We start from the raw sequence: 19,578 nt of genomic DNA, 5'->3' as shown, positions 1-19,578 counted from the left end.
GTCACCTCATTTCCCAGGTGGGAGCCCACATCCCCTCCAGGCCTCTCAGACTGTGAACCTGGGCTTCTGGAATGTTCCCTCATTCTGAGATTTCCTTTGCATACCCTGTTGGCTCTTCACTCTACACCTGGGGGGATGATGCTTATTCTTGCCAGCTTCCCTCACCAGGGCCTGGTTGGCGCCTCACCGTAGCCCGTTGTGATGAGGGTGCCTGCTTTCAGGCACAGACCTCACAGATGCAGGCCACAGACCTCCTTTGTATGTCTGTGTTCTCCTAACAGGTTAGGGCTTCCAAGAATTTCCTCTTCGCCACAGTGTCCAACACTCGTCTGCCTCTTGACTAGTGACTTTCATATGTGGTAGATCCCCACATATGGGTGTCAGCCACGTCTTCTTAACAGTGGCCTGGATATTGGCCTTAAATATGTCTCCTCTGGCATATCTTGCTGAGAATATGAGCCATAAGTGTCTATTTATTTATTTAGATATTTATTCATTTATTCCTTCACTTAATACATGTTTATTGAGCGCCTAGCATCTGCCAGTCCCTCAGCTGCTGGGGACTCAGAATTAAACAATATGTATTCCCCTCCCCCCATTTTATTGCTTTTGACTTTTTAAAAAATTGAAGTATAATTAACATACAGTCTTATATTAGTTTCGAGTGTACAATATAGCGATTCAACAAGTCTATATATTACTTGGTGCTCATCACCATATGTGTAATCTTAATCCTCTTTTATCTATGTCACCCATCCTCCCACCCACCTGCCTTCTGGTAACCAACCGTTTGCTCTCTGTTTTTAAGAGTCTGGTTTTCGTCTCTTTTTTCTTTGTTCATTTGTTTCATTTCTTAAGTTTCATATATGAATGAAATCATATAGTATTTGTCTTTCTCTGAGTGACTGATTTCACCTAGTCTTATGCCCTCTGGGTCTATCCATGTTGCTGCAAATGGCAAGATCTCATTATTTTTAATGGTGGAGTAATATTCTATTCTATATATATGTATGTATATATAATGGGTGGACACTTGAGTTGCTTGCATACTTTGGCAATGGTAAATAATGCTGCAATACACATAGGGTTTCATATATATTTTCAAATTAGTGTTTTCATTTTTTTAGGGGAGGTAGATACCCAGTAATGGAATTACTACATCATATGGTAATTGTATTTTGAATTTTTTGAGGAAACTCCACAGTTTTCCACAGTGGCTGTACCAATTTGTATTTCTACCAACAGTGCACAAGGGTTTCTTTTTCTTTACATCCTCACCAAGAACAGTTATTTCTTGTCTTTTTTATTTTAGCTATTCTAACAGTATGAGGTGAGGTGATATCTCATTGTGGTTTTAATTTGCATTTCCCTGATGATTAGTGATGTTGAGCATCTTTTTGTGTGTCTGTTGGCCATCTGTATGTATATCTTCTTTGGGAAAATGTCTCTTTATGTCCTTTGCCCATTTTTAAATTAGATTGCTTTTGGTGTTGAGTTTTATAAGTTCTTTATATATTTTGGATACTAACCCCTTATTGGATATATCATTTACAAATATCTTCTCCCATTCAGTAGGCTGCCTTTTTGCTTTATTGATAGTTTCCTTCACTGCACAAAAGCTTTTTATTTTGGTGTAGTCCCAATAGTTTAATTTTGCTTTTGTTTCCCTTGCCTGAGGGAACGTATCTAGAAAAATGTTTCTGTGGCTAACATCAAAGAAATTACTGCCTATGTTTTTTTCTAGGGGTTGTGTGGTTTCATGTCCCATATTTAGGTCTTTAATCCATTTTGAGTTTATTTTTGTGTATGGTGTAAGAAAGTGGCCTCATTTCATTCTTTTGCATGTTGCTGTCCAGTTTTCCCAGTGCCATTTGTTGAAGAGACTGTTTTTTCCCTATTGTATAATTTTGCTTCCTTTGTCATAGATTAATTGATCATATAAGTGTGGGTTTGTTTCTGGGCTCTATTCTGTTCCATTGATCTATGTGTCCTTTTTGTGTCAGTAACATACTGTTTTGATTACTGTAGCTTTGTAGTGATCTACAAAAATCTAGGATCATGATACCTCCACCTTTGTTCTTCTTTCTCAAGATTACTCTGTCTATTGGGGGTCTTTTGTGGTTCCATACAAATTTTAGGATTATTTGTTCTAATTCTTTGAAAAATGCTGTTGGTATTTTGACAGGGATTGCATTAAATCTGTAGGTTGCTTTGGGTAATATGAACATTTTAACAGTATTGGTTCTTGAGTGTAGAATATTTCTCCATTTATTTGGGTCATCCTCAATTTCTTTCACTGGTGTTTTATAGTTTTCAGAGTACAAGTCTCTCACCTCCTTGGCGACGTTTATTCCTAAGTGACAATATATACATCTTACCCTTAAGGAATACGTATTTGTTTGCTAGGGCTTCCTTAATAAAGTACCATAAAATGGGTGAAATTTATTGTTTTTGCAGTTCTGGAGGCTAGAACTGTGAGATCAAGTAGTTGGTGGGACTTATTCCTTCTGAGGTCTGTAGGAAGGATCTGTTCCATGCTTCTTTCCTAGGCTTGTTGATGGCTGTCTTCTCCCAATGTTTTCATATTGTCTGCCTTATTTGCATGTCTATGTGTCCAAATTTCCTAATTTTTATAAGGACCCCAGTCATATTGGATTAGGGACCTACTCTGCTACAGTTTTAACTTATTATATCTACCCTGACCCTATTTCCAAATAAGATTCACATGCTGAGGTGCTGGGGTTAGGACTTCCACATATTGTTTTTTGGGGACACAGTTCAACCTATAACAATATGCATCCTTTTATGAAGGTGACAAAGATAGTAAGAGATGTATACATATATGTTCACTGTGGACCTAGTGTGGGGAATAGCTCCCTTTTCTTCACTTTTCAGGCTGACACACCCTCAAGACAGCCAGTATTTATCAAGCAATAACTATGTACCAGGAGCTATTTATTTTTTGAGCACTTTCTGTGTGTTGGACACTATTCAGTGATTTACAAGCATTGATACAATCCTTTGAAGAAACTGAGGCCCAGAGAGGTCAATTAACAGCCCAACTTCACATGATAAGGAAAGAGAAGCAGATCAGATATATTTTGTAGGAAATGAATTACTTAAACCTTCTATCCCTGGCTTCCTGCAACACCAGCCTCTCTATGGGGGATCTGTCCATTGTTTTAGAATCTACCCCTCTCAGGGCACGGTCGGCAGAGATTACTGCTATGTGCAGAAGCCCTATTGCTCTAGGCTTCTAATCCTTGTGGCTAGAGCCTCTGCCCCTATGTACTCTTAAAATAGGTACCTCCCATCTATTTTGGTCCTATTTATTGCCTTCACTGTATCTTTATATGATTCTTTTATTCATTTGCTAACCTGCTAAATGTCTGTCTTCCTGACAGAACGTAAGGTCCATTGGGGCGGGGATCAGCATTGATGGTGCCTAGCACCCTGCCTGGCCCGTAGAGGCATTCCAGAAAGACCTTCGAGTAACTGGATTCTGCTACAGAGAAAACAGATCTCTTTGGAGCCTTCTCAAAAACAAGATTTTTTTTTAAAGCACAGGGGGGTGCAAAATGACTCTAGGAACACATATATTAAATAATTGAGTAAAAATGAGACATTTGGAGCATCATTGCTGGTCCCTAGCACAGTTGTGGAGGACATTGAAGACATAACTCTCTGCACTAAAGTCCTATTATGGCATTTTTAAAAATAATTATCATCACAACTGGGGCAAAGAATGCTTATATAGCTCTAGCAATGTAGTTGCAGGTTTGTTTTACTTAGAATGCTGACTTATCACCCAGGCCACCACAGCACTGTCTCTCCTCACAGTGACACACTCCTGCCACTTGTGGCCAAGTCATCAAGGCAAAGTGACCAGTCTGAGGTCACTTTGGAGGAGAGTGTAATTCATATAATCTCTGTGCCACTGAAGTGGTGAAGCAAAGAGAGTGGAGCTGGCGGTTGGAAGGCCTGTGTTCTCACCTGTGAGCTCCCACAGGCAGCTCGCAATTTCTGTGGACATTGGGTGTCATCATTTGGAAAAGGGGGTAAATTATTCCTGTCCTGTCTGCCTCACAGACCATTGTGGGGTTCAATTAAGTTAATGCACAGAGAAGTGCTTCTGACCCAGCACATACACATATAAAGAATAATTACCTGGGAGCCACACGGCAGAGTGGAAAGAACGGGATTGTTGGTAGCTGACAGACCTGGGCTCAAATCCTAATTCTACTATTTATTAAATCTGACTTTAGCTATTTAAAAATCTCTGTGCTTCAGTTTGTCATCTGTGAAATGGGGAGACTAACACTAACTTTGCATGTTTATGAGGATTCAAGGGGATGATATTTGAGAAGCTCCACGTACATTGTAGGTGCGGTAATATTTTCCCATTCCTTTTACTTTGTCACTTAATCAGATCTTGCCACTGTATCAGTTTTCTAGTGCTGTCATAATGAATTGCCACAAATTTAGTGACTTTAAACAATACACATTTATTATCTTATAGATCCATAGGTCAGAAATCTAGTGGGCTCTGTTGGGTTCTCGCCTGTTTTGTGAGGCTGAAATCCAGGGGTTGGCAGCCTCTGGGGGATAATCTGCTTCTAGGCTCATTCATTATGTTGGCAGAATAGAGTTCCATGTGGTTGTAGGACTGAGGTCCCACTTCCTTGCTGGCTGCAGGCTGGGGAATTATTCTCAGCTGCTAGAGGCCACCCAACTCACTTGGCCTGTGGCCTCCCTCCTCCACCTTCAAAGCCAGCAACACCTGGGGGAGTCCTTTCTCACACTGCATTGCTCTGTCCTCCTTTTCTGATTTGCTGGTCCCTTTTTAAGGGCCCATGTGATTTGATTATATTGAGCCTACCTGGATAATCTGGGCTAATCCATATCCCTGTCTGAAAAGATAGTAACCTTAATTTCAATGGCAAAGCCCCTTTTGCATGTGACCATACTGTGCCAATGTAATATATTCACAAATTCCAGCAATAAGAACGTGGACATGTTTTTGGGTGCCATTACTCTTCCTACCACAGCCATATGTTGATAGCCTATTATTCCATATATATTAATAATGTCTCCTCAACAAGATCTAATAATCTAAATACTTAACGTCTGGCATAGAGTAAGCTCTTGATCAATATTAGTTTCTGGTTTTGCTTTCAATAAACAGATGATAATAAGTCTCTTATTTTCTCCACAGGTCCTAGCAAGGTCAACTGGTTGAGGGATACCTCCCTTACTACCCCTCTTTAGATTTCTCCAGAAGACCTTTCTGATCCCAGCCCTTGCCCACCAGCTGGACTCAGTGCCAAGCCTCTGTGTTCCTGTATCACAATACTTACCTGGCTTAATCTTTCATATCTCTTTCCTTGAACCACTTCCACCAGATCCCGAGCTCTTTGAGGACAGAAACAAACACTTTTTTTTCTGGTATCATTTAGTAGAGTGTCTGGTACATAGTAAGTACTCAATAAATGTTTATTAAATAAATGAATGATGAGAAAATCTGTTATTAAAAAGAATTGATCAGGTGATTACTGGTTGGAATGCATCCCTTAAACAACACAGATATTGAAACATTCATTTAAGAAGGGGACGACGCATGCCAATAGACGCTGTACTTTCTTTCTTTTTTTTAAAAAAAATTTTTTTTTTAACGTTTATTCATTATTTTGATAGAGACAGACAGAATGTGAGTGGGGGAGAGGGGCAGAGAGAGAGGGAGACACAGAATCTGAAGTGGGCTCCAGGCTCTGGACTGACAGCACAGAGCCCGATGTGGGGCTCGAACTCACGAACTGTGAGATCATGACCTGAGCCGAAGTCGGACGCTCAACCGACTGAGCCACCCAGGCGCCCCCGACGCTGTACTTTCTAAGCGCGTTGTCTTTACATACAGGTCTCTTGAAAAATTAATATTGGTTGTGTTTTCGAGCCAGTTAGGCCCAGATCTTGTGGAGGAAGGCAATTCTAAAATTGCTGCAGGCTCCTGGTGACTATTGCCTTTGGAACTTATTGAATGATTCTGTCACTTTTTTTTCCCTGAATGCATCTGCGAACAAACACACACAGTATTGAAATGAAGCCACATCAGTTTGGCTTACTTCTCATTTGCTTCCTTACTGGGTCTTCTTGTATCTAACAGCAAAATTGGACCCTGGCGCTATTTCTTTCAGAAATTCACAAGTAGCTCCTCCTTCTGCTTCTTGGTTGGTGTTGTTTTCCTTCACATGTCGACTGCTCATTTTCTATCGATTCTGTGATGTGTCCTGATGATACTGCAAGGAGTTAGTGGTCAATAATGATCAAGTAAGAGTGATGTGCATAGGGCGGGGTGTTTGCCATTGGTGTGTGTGTGTGTGTGTGTGTGTGTGTGTGTGTGTGTGTATTCTGTGTTTTAAAATTTTGTCTACTTTGCTTTGTCAACCTGCTCACGTTGACTCCAGATCAGCCTGGGCCAGGATCCCTTCACAGCTGTTTTGAGTTTGGCCAGTCCTTTTGCAATAATTGCTCCCACTCAGGGACTTTGGTCTTTTGATAGTTATTTTTAGGTTCAATATAGTCTCCATTATTTTAAAGGAACAGTTTTATTATCTGAAACAAACAGCCACAAATGAAAAATTGGAGCCAAATCACAGGCCTCAGGACCCAGATGAGAAATAAAGAAAAATTGTTTATAACCATAAATGCTTTCTTTGCAGTTTTCCTTCTGTCTATCGGGCTGGGGCACATTTCCTACTATCACAGACCAGTGATTAGGCATTAGATTATGTCTAGATGTTATAAATGTACTGCCCTCTATTGGAAGTCTGGGAATCTTAATTTCCTTTGGATTCAGTGCTCCCTTTTGGAGTGACAGTCAGCTCAGGTGTGAGGCTCGCGTGGGCCATTGAACAGTTTTAGTGAAGCCCGTTCGCAATGGCTACTTTTGATTGACCACCCTCGCACAATTACTTGCAATGCTGCAAATGCTTATTGAACACCCACTGTGTGCCAGACATCATGGGCGGTCCCTGATCGACTCACCGATGCCTAAAACATGCTTTCTGATTTCCAAGAAGCATAAGACAGACTTATACACAAAGAAGAAGAATGGGAATCTGACTCCATGAAATTCTACAACCCCAAGGACTTTTAAGTGCTATGTTAGCAGAGGCATGGCTAAAGAGTTAGGACTCAGTACTGGACCAGTTGTTGTCTCCATGTCTGGCATATGGTAGCTATTTCCTATGTGCAGCATGCATGATTTTCGGAAGGTGATGTAATTAGAACATGGTGGGGGGCGGGGATGGTGGGCATCAGGCATGGCTTCACAGGCAGGGATGCAGCCAGAACCTCACTGGTGTCTTCCTCTCCTACTTACACTCTGAGCATTACTAGAAACATGGCGTGTGACTTCAGCTGCAGGAGAGAGGGTGGCAGCATGATCAGGAGAAGTAACATACTGACTGAGTATCCAGTAAGACTTCGTCCATTAGCAGGCACAACAGACTCATGTGCCACCCATACCAGTGCAACATGAGCCTGTCCTATATATGTGTATGTGGTGGCCCAGCTCGCCGAGTATGAAGAGTGGGCACTAGGGACCCATGTGCACCAGCCACCTCAGTCCCTCGCCTGTCCTACAGTTCTTGCTCCCCTTGAGGAATTCATTCCTCCGTAGAGTGTCTGAACAAAGAAAAGTTTTAGCCGCCCTTGAGGCCAACTCTTGAGCAGGGCCTACAAGGCCTTTCTTTAACCTAGGCCTTGACTACCATCCCTGTCTCCTCTCCCAGAAACTTCTTCACTTTCCTCTGACTGATGTAAGCTGCTATTAGTTTCTTCTCACACCTCCATGCCTTTGCACTGCCTTTCTCTCTGCTTGGAATGACCCTCACAGAAAGTTTCTACTTTTAACATGTAGCCCAAAGGCCACCTCCTTTGGAAAGCATTCCTTGGCCTTTGTAGGCAGTGAAGCATTCCTCTGAATCTCCATAACATCTGGTCATATATCTGTTTTCATACTTACTCTAATTCTCCAAGTAGTTTATTCTCTGCCTCTCTCCCCAGAGGTCAAATACCAGGCTATATTAGTCATTTTAGCTCTTAGGGGCCGAACACATGCCTGGCACCTGGCATTTAGTGAATGATATTTTACTAAATGAAGTGGATTCAGTGAAAGACTCTACTTTAAGGAAGGAATAATGCAATGTTTTTCATCTTTTATATATAAATGCCTACTATGGTAGGATAGGTCCATTTCTCCATAATCTGCATTAGTGGACCTCAAGAACTGCCAAAGGAAGAACCCTTCGCAAGAGTGGGGGAGAGAAAAAGCCAAGCAGACAAAGCCATGGCCTCTTGAGCAGACCAGGAGACAGACAGGGTGCAGATGCTTGTTCATAAGGAATGCCCCATGAAAAAGAGATGTGTGTTAGAATTACAATTAGAATAGGTAGAATAATTTGGGGAAATGCTGTTTACTCTTTTCTATTAATTCATGATTACTTATTCATCCCTTCATTTAATGAATATATTTTAAATATCTACTATGTTCCAGGCATTGTTGTAGGCACTGGAGACACAACAGTGACCAGCAAATTTCAAAGTCCCTGTCTTCATGGAGCTTACATTCTACATGGTGTGACAGACAGGCAACCAATAAAATGAGAAATTGAAGCATACAGTATTTTAGAGAAGAGTATTAACTCTTACAGAGGAAAAAATAAAGTGGGAAAGAAATATTGGAGGTGTGGGGGAGGGGAGTGTTGGGATTTTGAAAGGGAGGTCAAGGAAGTTCTTGCCAGATGTTATGTTTGAGGAGGGACCCGGAAAAAGAGAAGGAGTGAGGTGGGAGGTGGGTGTATCTCTGGCTAAAGAGCAATCAGAGGAGAGGGAGCTGTGAGTGCCCAGGGTTTACAGAGCCTGGGGGCCAGTGTGGCCACGGCCCAGGGAGGGAGGGGAGAAGATGTGAGATGTGGGGGGAAAGTCATGCAGGAGTAGTATTTAGGGTTTGGGGTCATAGGACTCTGGCTTCCATTCTGAGTAAAAGGGGAAGCAGCTGCAGGGTTTCAGGAAAGGGGTGTGGTGACCTCTTGAAGTCCATGAGACACTCCACCTAGGTGTTGGGTTGGGATTAGATGCCATCAGGGAAGGGCAGAAGCAAGCACGCTGGTTAGGAGGCTCTTCAGAGAATTCAGGTGAAGGATGATGGTGGCCTGAACCCAGGTGCAGAGTGGGCTATGAGAAGTGGTTGAATTCTGGAAATAGTTAGAATGTAGAGCTGATGGGATTTGCCAATGAACAAAATATGGGCGTGGGAGAAATAGAGGAATCAAGAATGGCATTAAGCTTTTGACCTGATTAACTTATGGAATGAAGTTGCTGTTAAGTGGGGTGGCAAGACTGAGGGAGGAGGTTGAAATGAGGTCAAGTTTCAGATGTTGCTCAGATATCTTGTGAGAGTTGGGAATAGGCAGTCTGGCGTTCAGAGCAGAGGTGTGAGCCAGCGATTCAAATTGAGTAGTTGTCAGCATATATGCAGTACTTAAGGCTAGGAGACTGGGTGAGGTCACCCAGGATATGAGTGTAGGTGAGCAAGAGAAGAGAGCCAGGACTAAGTCCTGGGAGTCATGGAGAGTCACCCTTAAATTCTCAACTCTGACAACCCCTGAAGAAACAAAACAGGTCGAACTTGCCTTTTCCCAATATATTTGACCATAGAACCCACATTCATCTTCATAATCATGGAAATGATATTCCATTGATCTCATTTTGAAGAAGGCCACTTTAGGCTTGGGAGGTAGCCTGGGGGCATAAAGCGAGGAACTTTCCTTGTTCTGCTAAAGGGTTTGGACTTTATCTTCCAGGTAGCAGGGGGCCACTGAGGGATGTTAAGAGAAGAACTATCAGGATTAGAAATGTTGGTGGCAGTGTGGAAGGTGGCTGACGGAGGGGAGTCTGAAGGAAGAAGACAAGAAAATAGGTGATTGCAATACCCCAGGTGAAAGATGAAGAAGCCCTGAGTGTAGTAATTGTCAATGGAGAGAAAAATTAGATAAACACATATTTAGGAAGTTTAGAATCTATAACATTTGAAGACCAATTAGTTATATAGTGGGTGATGAAAAGATTCTATGATAATTCTAAGGTAGGATGGGATTTTCTATCATTACCTGAGTCCTTTAGAGAGGTCTATCAATGCGAGCTACAAGCTGACATTCCATGTAATTAACTTTTCAAAAATTTTAATGTTTATTAATTTTTGAGAAAGAGCGAGACAGAGACAGAGTACAAGTGGGGCAGGGACAGAGAAAGAGAGGGAGACACAGAATTAGAGGCAGGCTCCAGGCTCCAAGCTGTCAACACAGAGCCCGATGCAGGGCTCGAACTCACGAACCGTGAGATCATGACCTGAGCTGAAGTTGGACGCTTAACCAACTGAGCCACCCAGGCGCCCCTACCTATGTAATTAGCTTTCTTTTTTAACATGGTAAAAACATATATCTCAAAAAACAAATGCGAATTAATGTCCAAATGATGTTGCCTTCCATTTTTGTTATTCGTAAAGTCGTATTAGTTTTTTTCGTTAGCACAAAAACATTTTAAAATGGTACTTAATGGAGTATGATAAACTGTATGTGCAGGGGATTTTAATGGTATTTTCTTTAACATTGATAGTTGTGTTTTGGTATTGGTGTGTTCTCATCTTTTATATTTGCAGAGTACAGATTTAAAAAGAAAACAGGTTATATTGACTAGAAAAATGTTCCCAGTGACTGGGTTAACAACTTTTGTGTGTGTGTGTGTGTGTGTGTGTGTGTACACGTATATATATATTTATATACACAATGTTCTCCAACACTGAATAAAAGGTGGGAGACATTTCCAACATGGCTTATTTTGATTTTTCTGTGTTTAGAATGCTGGCTGGAAAGTGCTGACATTCCCCTGGCTACTCCATGAGTCCTGGAAAGAAAGGATGTTTCTGTCGTGTAGCTCTGGTATGTTTGCAGCTTGTTTACCTTTTTAAATAGCCTCTTGCCTGCAATAGTGACGTCTCTCAAATAACCTAAGTTCTGTATGCTGAATTGATAGGCAGAACCAAGTTGTTCAGGGTTTTATGAATGATGCATAATGTCACATCTTGATGGCTAATGAAGCAGAGAGGAAAGACTTTCAGACTGACATCTAATTAATTCTTAAGAAAAAAAATGAACTTCTTTTGGGGGTAGTAAATATTGGTTCTGTTCACAAATGTTTCTGATCCTCTTCCCTCTAGGCACATTGTAGGATTGAGCTTTTCAGTCTGTGTGAGAAAAGACTCATCATATGACTGACTTCAGCCAATGAAGCATAAGTGGAAGTGACATGCATCACCTCTGGATGAAAGTCAGCAAGAGTCAGTTTATAATTTCCCACATTTCCTTGCCTTGTCATGGTGACCATGAGGCTTCCAATGATGGAGGCTCTATTTGTTTTTGTTCCTGAGTGAGACAACGTGGGGACGAGTCTCTAGTGGACTTGCAAGGCTTTATTGTTTCAAGCGACTGAGTGTTGGGGTTTGTTACAAAGCCCATACTGACTAATGTGCTTTTAATTCTTTATTTACACATTTAAAACGCTGCTTACATTTTCTGATCAGCATATGTGCATTCATATCTGAACTTTGAAAATACAGAAAAGTATCAAAAAGAAATAAACATGCACTGAAATTACCTATACAGAAATAATTTCTGTTAATATTTTGATGTATTTTCTTTCTCTCTTTTTCTCATAAAACTAAGATCACACTATGTATACACTATTGGTGTTTTTGGTTTATATTCTATCAATAGTCTTTAAAATATATCATCTGTGGCACAATATTAGTGAAGGAATGTTGTAATCTATTTTTATATTTGTGTATTTCCTATTTATATTATATATTCAATAACAAAATAACATTTTACTTTTTTTTCTTTTTCTTGTTGTAAACAACATCCCAATGATACATTAGTACGTATCTTCACTCAGATGGCTGCTTATGTCCTTAGGGTAGAAGCTAGAAGGAGAATTACTGGGCCAAGAAATATAAATATTTTTAAGACTTTTGCTACCTATTGCAAAAACTGCCCAGGAGAAAGGTCGTACCAATTAGCACTGCAGCAAGGAGACATGGGCCATCTCACCACCTCCGTTGACGGCTAGAATTCCTTTTAATCTCTGTTAATTTGGTAGGTGAAAACGCTATCTTGTTGTTTTATATTTGCATTTCTTTGATTACAAGTGATGTCGAACATTTATTTCATACGTTTATGAGTCATTTGCATTTTTTCTTCTGGGAATTGTCTAAATGGATTTTCAAGTCCCCCAAACACCAAACTGTTAAACAGAGAGCAACGCGGGAAGCCAGCAGCGCTGTTCTGTTGCCACGGAGCCTCAGCACGTGTTTTTGAAGTGTGAGTGTTGAACAGGCTTCTCTTATTCCCTCTCATCTTCCTTGTTTTGATTATTTTCTCTCCAGTCATCTCCCTCCACAGCCTATGTCTCCCTCAAGCCTTGGTCTCGCTCCAAACATTTTATTGCACCAGGCGGCAGTCGTGACCGAACCTGAAATTTTGGAGAGAGAGGGACAAATGACATCAAAGTTGGTTTTCAGGGGGAACAGCATTGTTGTGGAAAAACCCACGAAGTGTCTTCCCTATGAAAATCCCTCCATACCCAACTGATACGTTCCCATGACCATGACCAAAAGGTGGTGGGCACATCCTCTCTTCTACTGGGTCAGTGGTTAAGGGCCTGCTCCTCCGGCTTCAGGCTTGAATCTACCACCCCTGGCGATAAAGCTTAAATTACTCTTCCCGGAAGCGTTCTTGTTTATCTCATAGACATTGCATTACCCCAGATTGTCTATTTGGTGCTTTTAAGAAAGGAGAAGAAAGAGTCTGAATTTCCCCAAAGTGAGTGTTAATTTTTAGCCAGTGTGAGATAAAAGACAGATTGAAATGGAGCCAGAGGGACCTGCCCTTCACCCTCCATCTTCATTGGAGCTGGAAGCTCACATTGGTATGTCAGACAGCAGCTGGCAGGCTCTTTTATCATCATTAATTGTCCGCTGAGTTGTCACAAGGAGAGGGTAGAATTCAGGTTTAATTACATCTGTATCATCTCTGATAAAGTTCAGGAGATTCTGGTGGTACAAAACAGGCGTGGGCCATGATGTGCCAAGGATAGTCTGTGAGACAGAAGCCATGTGTATCCTTGAGGGGGAAAAGGTGAATTAACTGAATTCTGAGGGAAGGAAGGCTTATCAAGGCTGGAAAACTCTCATGAGACTTGGTGATGGGGATGAGGGGGAGGGCCAGCTGCTAGTGGCATTGAGCTGGCTGAGGGTAATTTGGTTTATTTGGGGCAGGGGTAGTGAGGCTTCACAGGGGATAAGCAAAGATCCGTTCAAGGAAATTTGCTGGCTTTTTATGGACAATAACCAACGGCCAGGCAGGGAGCAAGGAAATGCATTTAGTTTTAGGTAAAACAATAGCACCCCCCACTCCCATTTCCTTTATGAAATCAGTCTCTGGATGGTCTCAGATTTAATTCTGGAAACGCTGGTGCAGAGCAAGGCTTCAGTGACAAGGAAGCTGGCTTTGGCTGTAACAGGAACTAAAGTGCAGCTTACTGGGAACAGCAAGGGGCAGGTGGCAGGGAACTGAGTGCGTCAGTAGCTCATTGTTCCCCCAAATACGTCAGTAGTTGCTAAAAGCCTGTACCACGGTTAGGACAATGTCCCTTCTGCCCGGCTTAGCCCACGAGGTCTCATTCAGATCCGATATGAAGCCCTGGGGACCTCCCTATCTGCTTCTGGTCCTCTCCTCATTGACTGCCATTTGAACTTTGTAGCTCAGAACAAAGCTTTGGCCCCTCATTTCCCTCCTTCGCCGCATAGATCTTGTGCTTAAGAATATTAGCCCTTGGCTTCATCTTCTCTCACTTCCTGAAAGAAAATCTGAGGCCATTTCATGAGCTCTCAGTGGTAGAATTAAGTGTTTTCAAAGAATTGTATACATTGGCCATCTGGTCCTCTGCTTTTCAAAAGGATAATTTCAGTGCTACTCCCATATCTTAGGAAGAGCAATTTATTTTAGTCCTTAGGCCCTTTTTCAGTATTTAGGGAAAAAAAGTAGATCACGTAAATGCAACCTGAAAAATCTAAATATAATAATTGTGTGTGTGTGCGTCTGTGTACTATACATAATAAAAGGGTTTTGCACATATTCTAAGCTCTACTAAAAGTCTTCCTAATCTAAAGTTTGTGGTGTTTTATGTTAGGTTTCTCACTCAAACCACATAACTAGTCTTTGCTCTGATTTTTATAGTCGGGAACAGAGCTTACAGGGTTAAGTTTGGAAAAGCAAGTAAGTCAAATTCAGAGTTCTTAGAATTTAAAATATATGTTGACTAAGATACATAAGAGGATTAATATTGAATATAAGAAGATATTTATGACAGTTATATATTTCATATATATGAATATGTATTCCATATATATATATATATATATATGTATATTTACATGTGATTGCAAGTTTCTTGAAGTCAGAGCTCTGTATTTGTACCTCTATCCAGGAGCACTAGGCACAGGCAGATGCTTGATGAATACGCACTGAATGTGTAAAGTATGTGTTGAATGTGTTCAACAGATTTTGCAGTTATATACCCTGAGGGCTAATCATGTTAACTGGGGTATGAGCAGAATTGATGCTGAGTGCCAAAATACCAAGTTGTGGCTGAGCTCATCCCAGGTCATGGAACCCACCTGAGCTGCCCCTGGAGTATGAAGAATAGAGGCATGTGCCCGGGCTCCAGGGCTGCAACTTTGCCCTGCAGGGGCTGGTAGCTGGGTGTAACTCAGGTGGACTTCCGACTAAGGAGAAGGACATGCATACACGTAAACAGGGAGGGAGGTCAGGTAGTCACCTGCATTTTTCTTCTACTGACTTCCGAAGTCCACTCTGTGGGACTGATTTCTTATCTTCACCCAGTGAAATATAGACATGCCCTATGACATTTCTGTCCAAGCCAGAGTAACTCAAATGGTTCCCTCATTGCTTCAAGGTGCCAGCATCATCTCCGGATGGAAATTAGTATTTCTGATCCTATGTTATAGTTAAAACTCAAATTTTGTTTTAAAATAAAAAGTTTTCTTGCGTCGCCTGGGTGGCTCAGTTGGTTGAGTGTCCGACTTCGGCTCAGGTCATGATCTCACAGTTTGTGGGTTCAAGCCCCACATTGGACTCTCTGCTGACAGCTGAGCCTGGAGGCTGCTTCTAATTCTGTGTCTCCCTCTCTCTCCTGGCCCCTCCCCGACTCACACTCTGTCTCTCTCTCTCAAAAATAAATGAACTTAAAAAATAAAATAAATAAAATGAAATGACATGACATGACATGACACGAAATGAAATAAAATAAAAAATTCTCCCTTTTGGGGCACCTGGGTGGCTCAGTCAGTTGGGCATCTCACTTCAGCTCAGGCCATGATCTTGCATTTCATGGGTTCAAGTCCCACGTCAGGCTCTGTGCTGACAGCTCAGAGCCTGGAGCCTGCTTTGGATTCTGTGTCTCCCTCTCCCTCTGCCCCTTCCCCGCTCGCTCTATCTCTCTCTTCCTCAAATATAAACATTAGAAAAAAAATTCTCCCTTTCTTTCACTTCAGGCTTATTCCAGGCAGGAGGCCATGGTCAGGGAAAAGGAGTGTTCTCAGACTTCTCTCTCTCCCCTCTCCTCCATGGCACTTCTAATCCTTTTTCCACATTCCTCCAACTCTTGGGTTTTGATGAAGAAGATCATGCATCCCAATTTACTCAGGCTGGTCCCAGTAGCTTGTTGTCTGGGCCTCGTTATTAACAGTTCCCTTTGTATCATGGCTTCCAAGAGAATTAGAACCAATAGGATACATATTTATCCATATATCTACGTTATACATACATACATACACATATACACACATATAGCTTACTTGTCTCTAATGGTGCAATCTTACACCTTGATGTGGGTGAAGGGATTAAGGGTTGAATAGATTTGTTTCCCTCCTTTGAAATTTGACACCATTGCAAAGTGATATCTGTGTTTCAAGACTTTAGCCTAAAGCCCCATTTTCTCATTCTGTACAGACACACAAAAATGGACAGACGGATGTACATTTATCTATAAATATCATCAGTCGGCGGAATCCCCAGTAACAAAGAAAAAGTAGGTAAGGGGATTGTGCCTCACACTGCCCTTCTTTCTTTTCTCTTTAATATTGCCCTGGATGTGTGTTGTGATTTCATTTTACCAGCAGGTGTGTATGCGTGTGTGCGTGTGTTTGGAGGTGGTGGGGAGAGGGGGGCAGGGTATGACTCCCCACAGGGTGGTTAGTCTGCACCTTCATATTCCCGTGAGTTCAACCCTGGGTCCCACATCAGACAGGCTGTCTGGATGCTCTTTAAACTAAGCAGCAGGATAGATGCTACTTCTGGCATCACCCTTTGCTACAAAGGCATTGAAAACAAGGCCTGAGGCAATTAGGACATCAAATAGTCCTGTGGCTCTTATAATACCTAAATATTAAATATTTAAAAAGGTAAGCAGGCTTGAAATTTGTAATGGAAGGAAAATTTCCCTTTAAGTCATTAAGGGGTATGAGTAGCCCCAAGCCTTTGAAAAATAGTTGGAAAAGTTTGAAGAATTCATAACTCAAAAGAACCTTGGTTACGTTCATAAATATGTAGAGCTTAGAGTAATAAAATAAGGGCCAATTCAGAAGTACATTTAGGAAGGTGACCAGACCATAATTAAAGTAACTGGCTTCACAGCAAATTTGGAGTTCTGTCTCCAGGAAAGTGGTTACTATGAGACAGTCACAGACAACCCTGAGAAAATGAGCGCACAAACCCTCATCAAAGAAGAAAATAAGCTGAGGTGGTTAAGAGAGCAGATTCTATAGTGCGAGGGAACAGATCCTAATCTGCCTAAATAATTTATGATCTAGGTGGCCTTAGGAAACAAGTAGAACTTTTCTCTGCCTCCATTTTCTCACCTGTCAATTGGGACCTACCTCCTAGGGTGCTCGTGACGATGCTAGCAGTGTCTTTGATGCAAAGTAAATGCTTAGTAAGTATTACTAAATCTAGTGATCATTTTTTTTTCTCCTAGAGGCACCAAGAGTATGATACAAAGATGAGTATTTCAAATAAAGAGCATCTGTAAGAAAAAGCCAGTGGATCCAAGCTAATAACAGACAGCAGTTCAAATTTTTTATTGATTGGATTTGATTATACAGTCACAAAAATAAATAACTGACTCAGTTTCAGATACAAACAAGACAGAAGTGTGACAAAGAAAGTGTTTAGTTCTACAAAATAGAGGGAGTGACTTTCAGTTTGCTCTGTTGTGTGTGTGTGTGTGTGTGTGTGTGTGTAGTTTACTAAATCCCCTTTTTCTCCAGAAGAGAGAAAAAAATTCCACAAAGATTGTTTCATCTTTTGATTATATTGTTTTGTATTGGTTGATAGATATGCCTATTATAGACTCAATTCTTGAGTCATGAAGATGTGACCCATATTAGTTAGCACAAACTGTGTGTTGTAACCAACACCCCCCACACCTCATTGTGGATTATATTAGTGGAGGCTTACTTCTCCCTTGTGCCGCGGCTTCCTGGAGATCAGATACATCTTCTGAGGGCTCTGCTCCAGTGTTGATATGGGGGTCTAGACCCATTTTGTCCTGTGGTTCCCATGTTTCCTATGGCTTTTCTGATGTTCTCCACTGGGGCTTCAGCTTTCCTCACTGATGAGCAAAGCTATAGAATGTGGATGATTGTGGAATATTTTACCTGGCTTGGAAGTGGCAATCATCATTTATTTTCATATTCCTTTGGACAGAACCTGGTCACATCGTCCCACCCTAACTGCAAGGGAATCTAGGAAATGTAGATTCCCTGTATTCCCATGAGGGGAAAAAGGGACTGGCGAGCATTTAGTTAGCCTCTGCTGCATGACTTTCTTTGATGTGAAATTAAAGAAGGGTGTTGTATGTAAGCAATGAATCATGGGAATCTACTCCCCAAAACCAGGAGCACACTGTGTATACTGTATGGTAGCCAACTTGACAATAAATTATATTGAAAAAATAAAAATAATAAAAAATAAAAAAAATAAGAAAGAGTTTTTGTATTGGGTAAGGCTTTATAGGGTGGGTTGCAACAAGGGAAGTTTGGAGACCTTGGCCACTGGATCAAGGCAAAAGCCCTTTGTACTTTAAAATGTGAATGTGCACATTAACATGCACAGCAGAGTGAGGACCTCTTTGAGTAGGATGCCCCCTGATCCACTGGGTAGGCGAAACTCGTTTTTTGCTTCCTAGGGTCAAGATGCTGAGGAAGTGGTGGTAACCTTATGCTTTCTAGATGTTCTCATAGCATCAAGACCCTTCCTGATAAACTCCAGGGAACATTGAAACCCCTTTTCTCTGGCTAATCTAATTTAACTTGATGTTAATTGTTATTGCTTATCTCTTCTCTAGAATTTCCCCTTAATGTGAGTCTGTCTGGATCATCCAAATGGTTCTTGCCTTGCCCTCGTTCAATGATTCATCCATCAAACAGCTATTGGGCATCTACTGTGCAAAGACAATAAGAATAGTTTTTGGTTATATCTTCAGATAGTAAGGTAGCTTTACAAAGGGGTAGAAATTTTCAGTTCAAGAAATTATCTATTCAATAATAGTAATTTGTAAAGGTACAACACAGTGTCCTATAGGAATAATTATGCTATATGGCTGCTAACATCTCATTTGAGTTATTAGCTCCATGAGAAGGTGGGCAAATATGGCAGAGTGTTGATTAACTGTGAGAAGAAAAACTTGAGACTGCCCTCACAGAGGTTTCAAATGCCAATTGGGCTATATAATGTATGGCTGGGTACTATTTTGGTCAAGGCTGGATTGTCTTGGCCTTTCATATTTCTATTCCTTTGTTTCTCAACCTCAGTCAACGAGAAGCTGGACTGGATAATCACTATAGTTCTTTGAGTTGGTCATTTGTTTTTTCTGCCATCTAGCACACTTAAGGAGCAGCTTTCCTTACTTCTTCCCTGCCCTGGTGTGAGCCCAAGAAAAAGGAAAAGCAATTTAATTTTAATGTTATCTGAAGTCAGACATAATTAGGAAGACAAATCTACTGGAAAAAAAAAATCTGCATTCCAAAGCCAAATACTGTGGTGTTGGCAGTCAGATCAAGCACCAACCTAATGCATTAACTGTGCTCTATGAGGCTTTCACTGAAGGTAATAGTTATGTTTCAAGAGGGCATGATGTGACCCATGGTATTTCCAAATTCTCAAGAGTAACAAGCCATGAAAAAATAGGATTTATTTGTATGCATGAGTTCTAAAAATCATCCTTTGATTTTTCATGGTACGAAGAGTATCATGCTGAAGCAATGTTATCAGCGGGCCATCTAGGTTGTTCAAAATACCGATTTGTGAGCCCCATCCCACACTTTATTAAGTTCAGATTTCTGAGATAGAACCTTATAATCTGAATTTCTAACCAACTCCCCAG

The 19,578-nt window shown here is 41.2% G+C and overlaps 1 long non-coding RNA gene across 1 annotated transcript; it reads left to right on the top strand.

Annotated features, from left to right (window-relative positions):
- Positions 1 to 11,851: 11,851 nt before the first annotated feature.
- Positions 11,852 to 16,600, top strand: LOC131495664 (uncharacterized). Its single transcript, XR_009254056.1, has 3 exons — positions 11,852 to 12,209; positions 12,342 to 12,434; positions 16,146 to 16,600. It is a non-coding gene; the product is annotated as an uncharacterized LOC131495664 (long non-coding RNA).
- Positions 16,601 to 19,578: the final 2,978 nt, after the last annotated feature.

The sequence above is a fragment of the Neofelis nebulosa genome, chromosome 15 (assembly GCF_028018385.1).
Source record: "Neofelis nebulosa isolate mNeoNeb1 chromosome 15, mNeoNeb1.pri, whole genome shotgun sequence".
NCBI lineage: Eukaryota > Metazoa > Chordata > Mammalia > Carnivora > Felidae > Neofelis > Neofelis nebulosa.
This window is presented reverse-complemented; position numbering and strand designations above follow the sequence as displayed.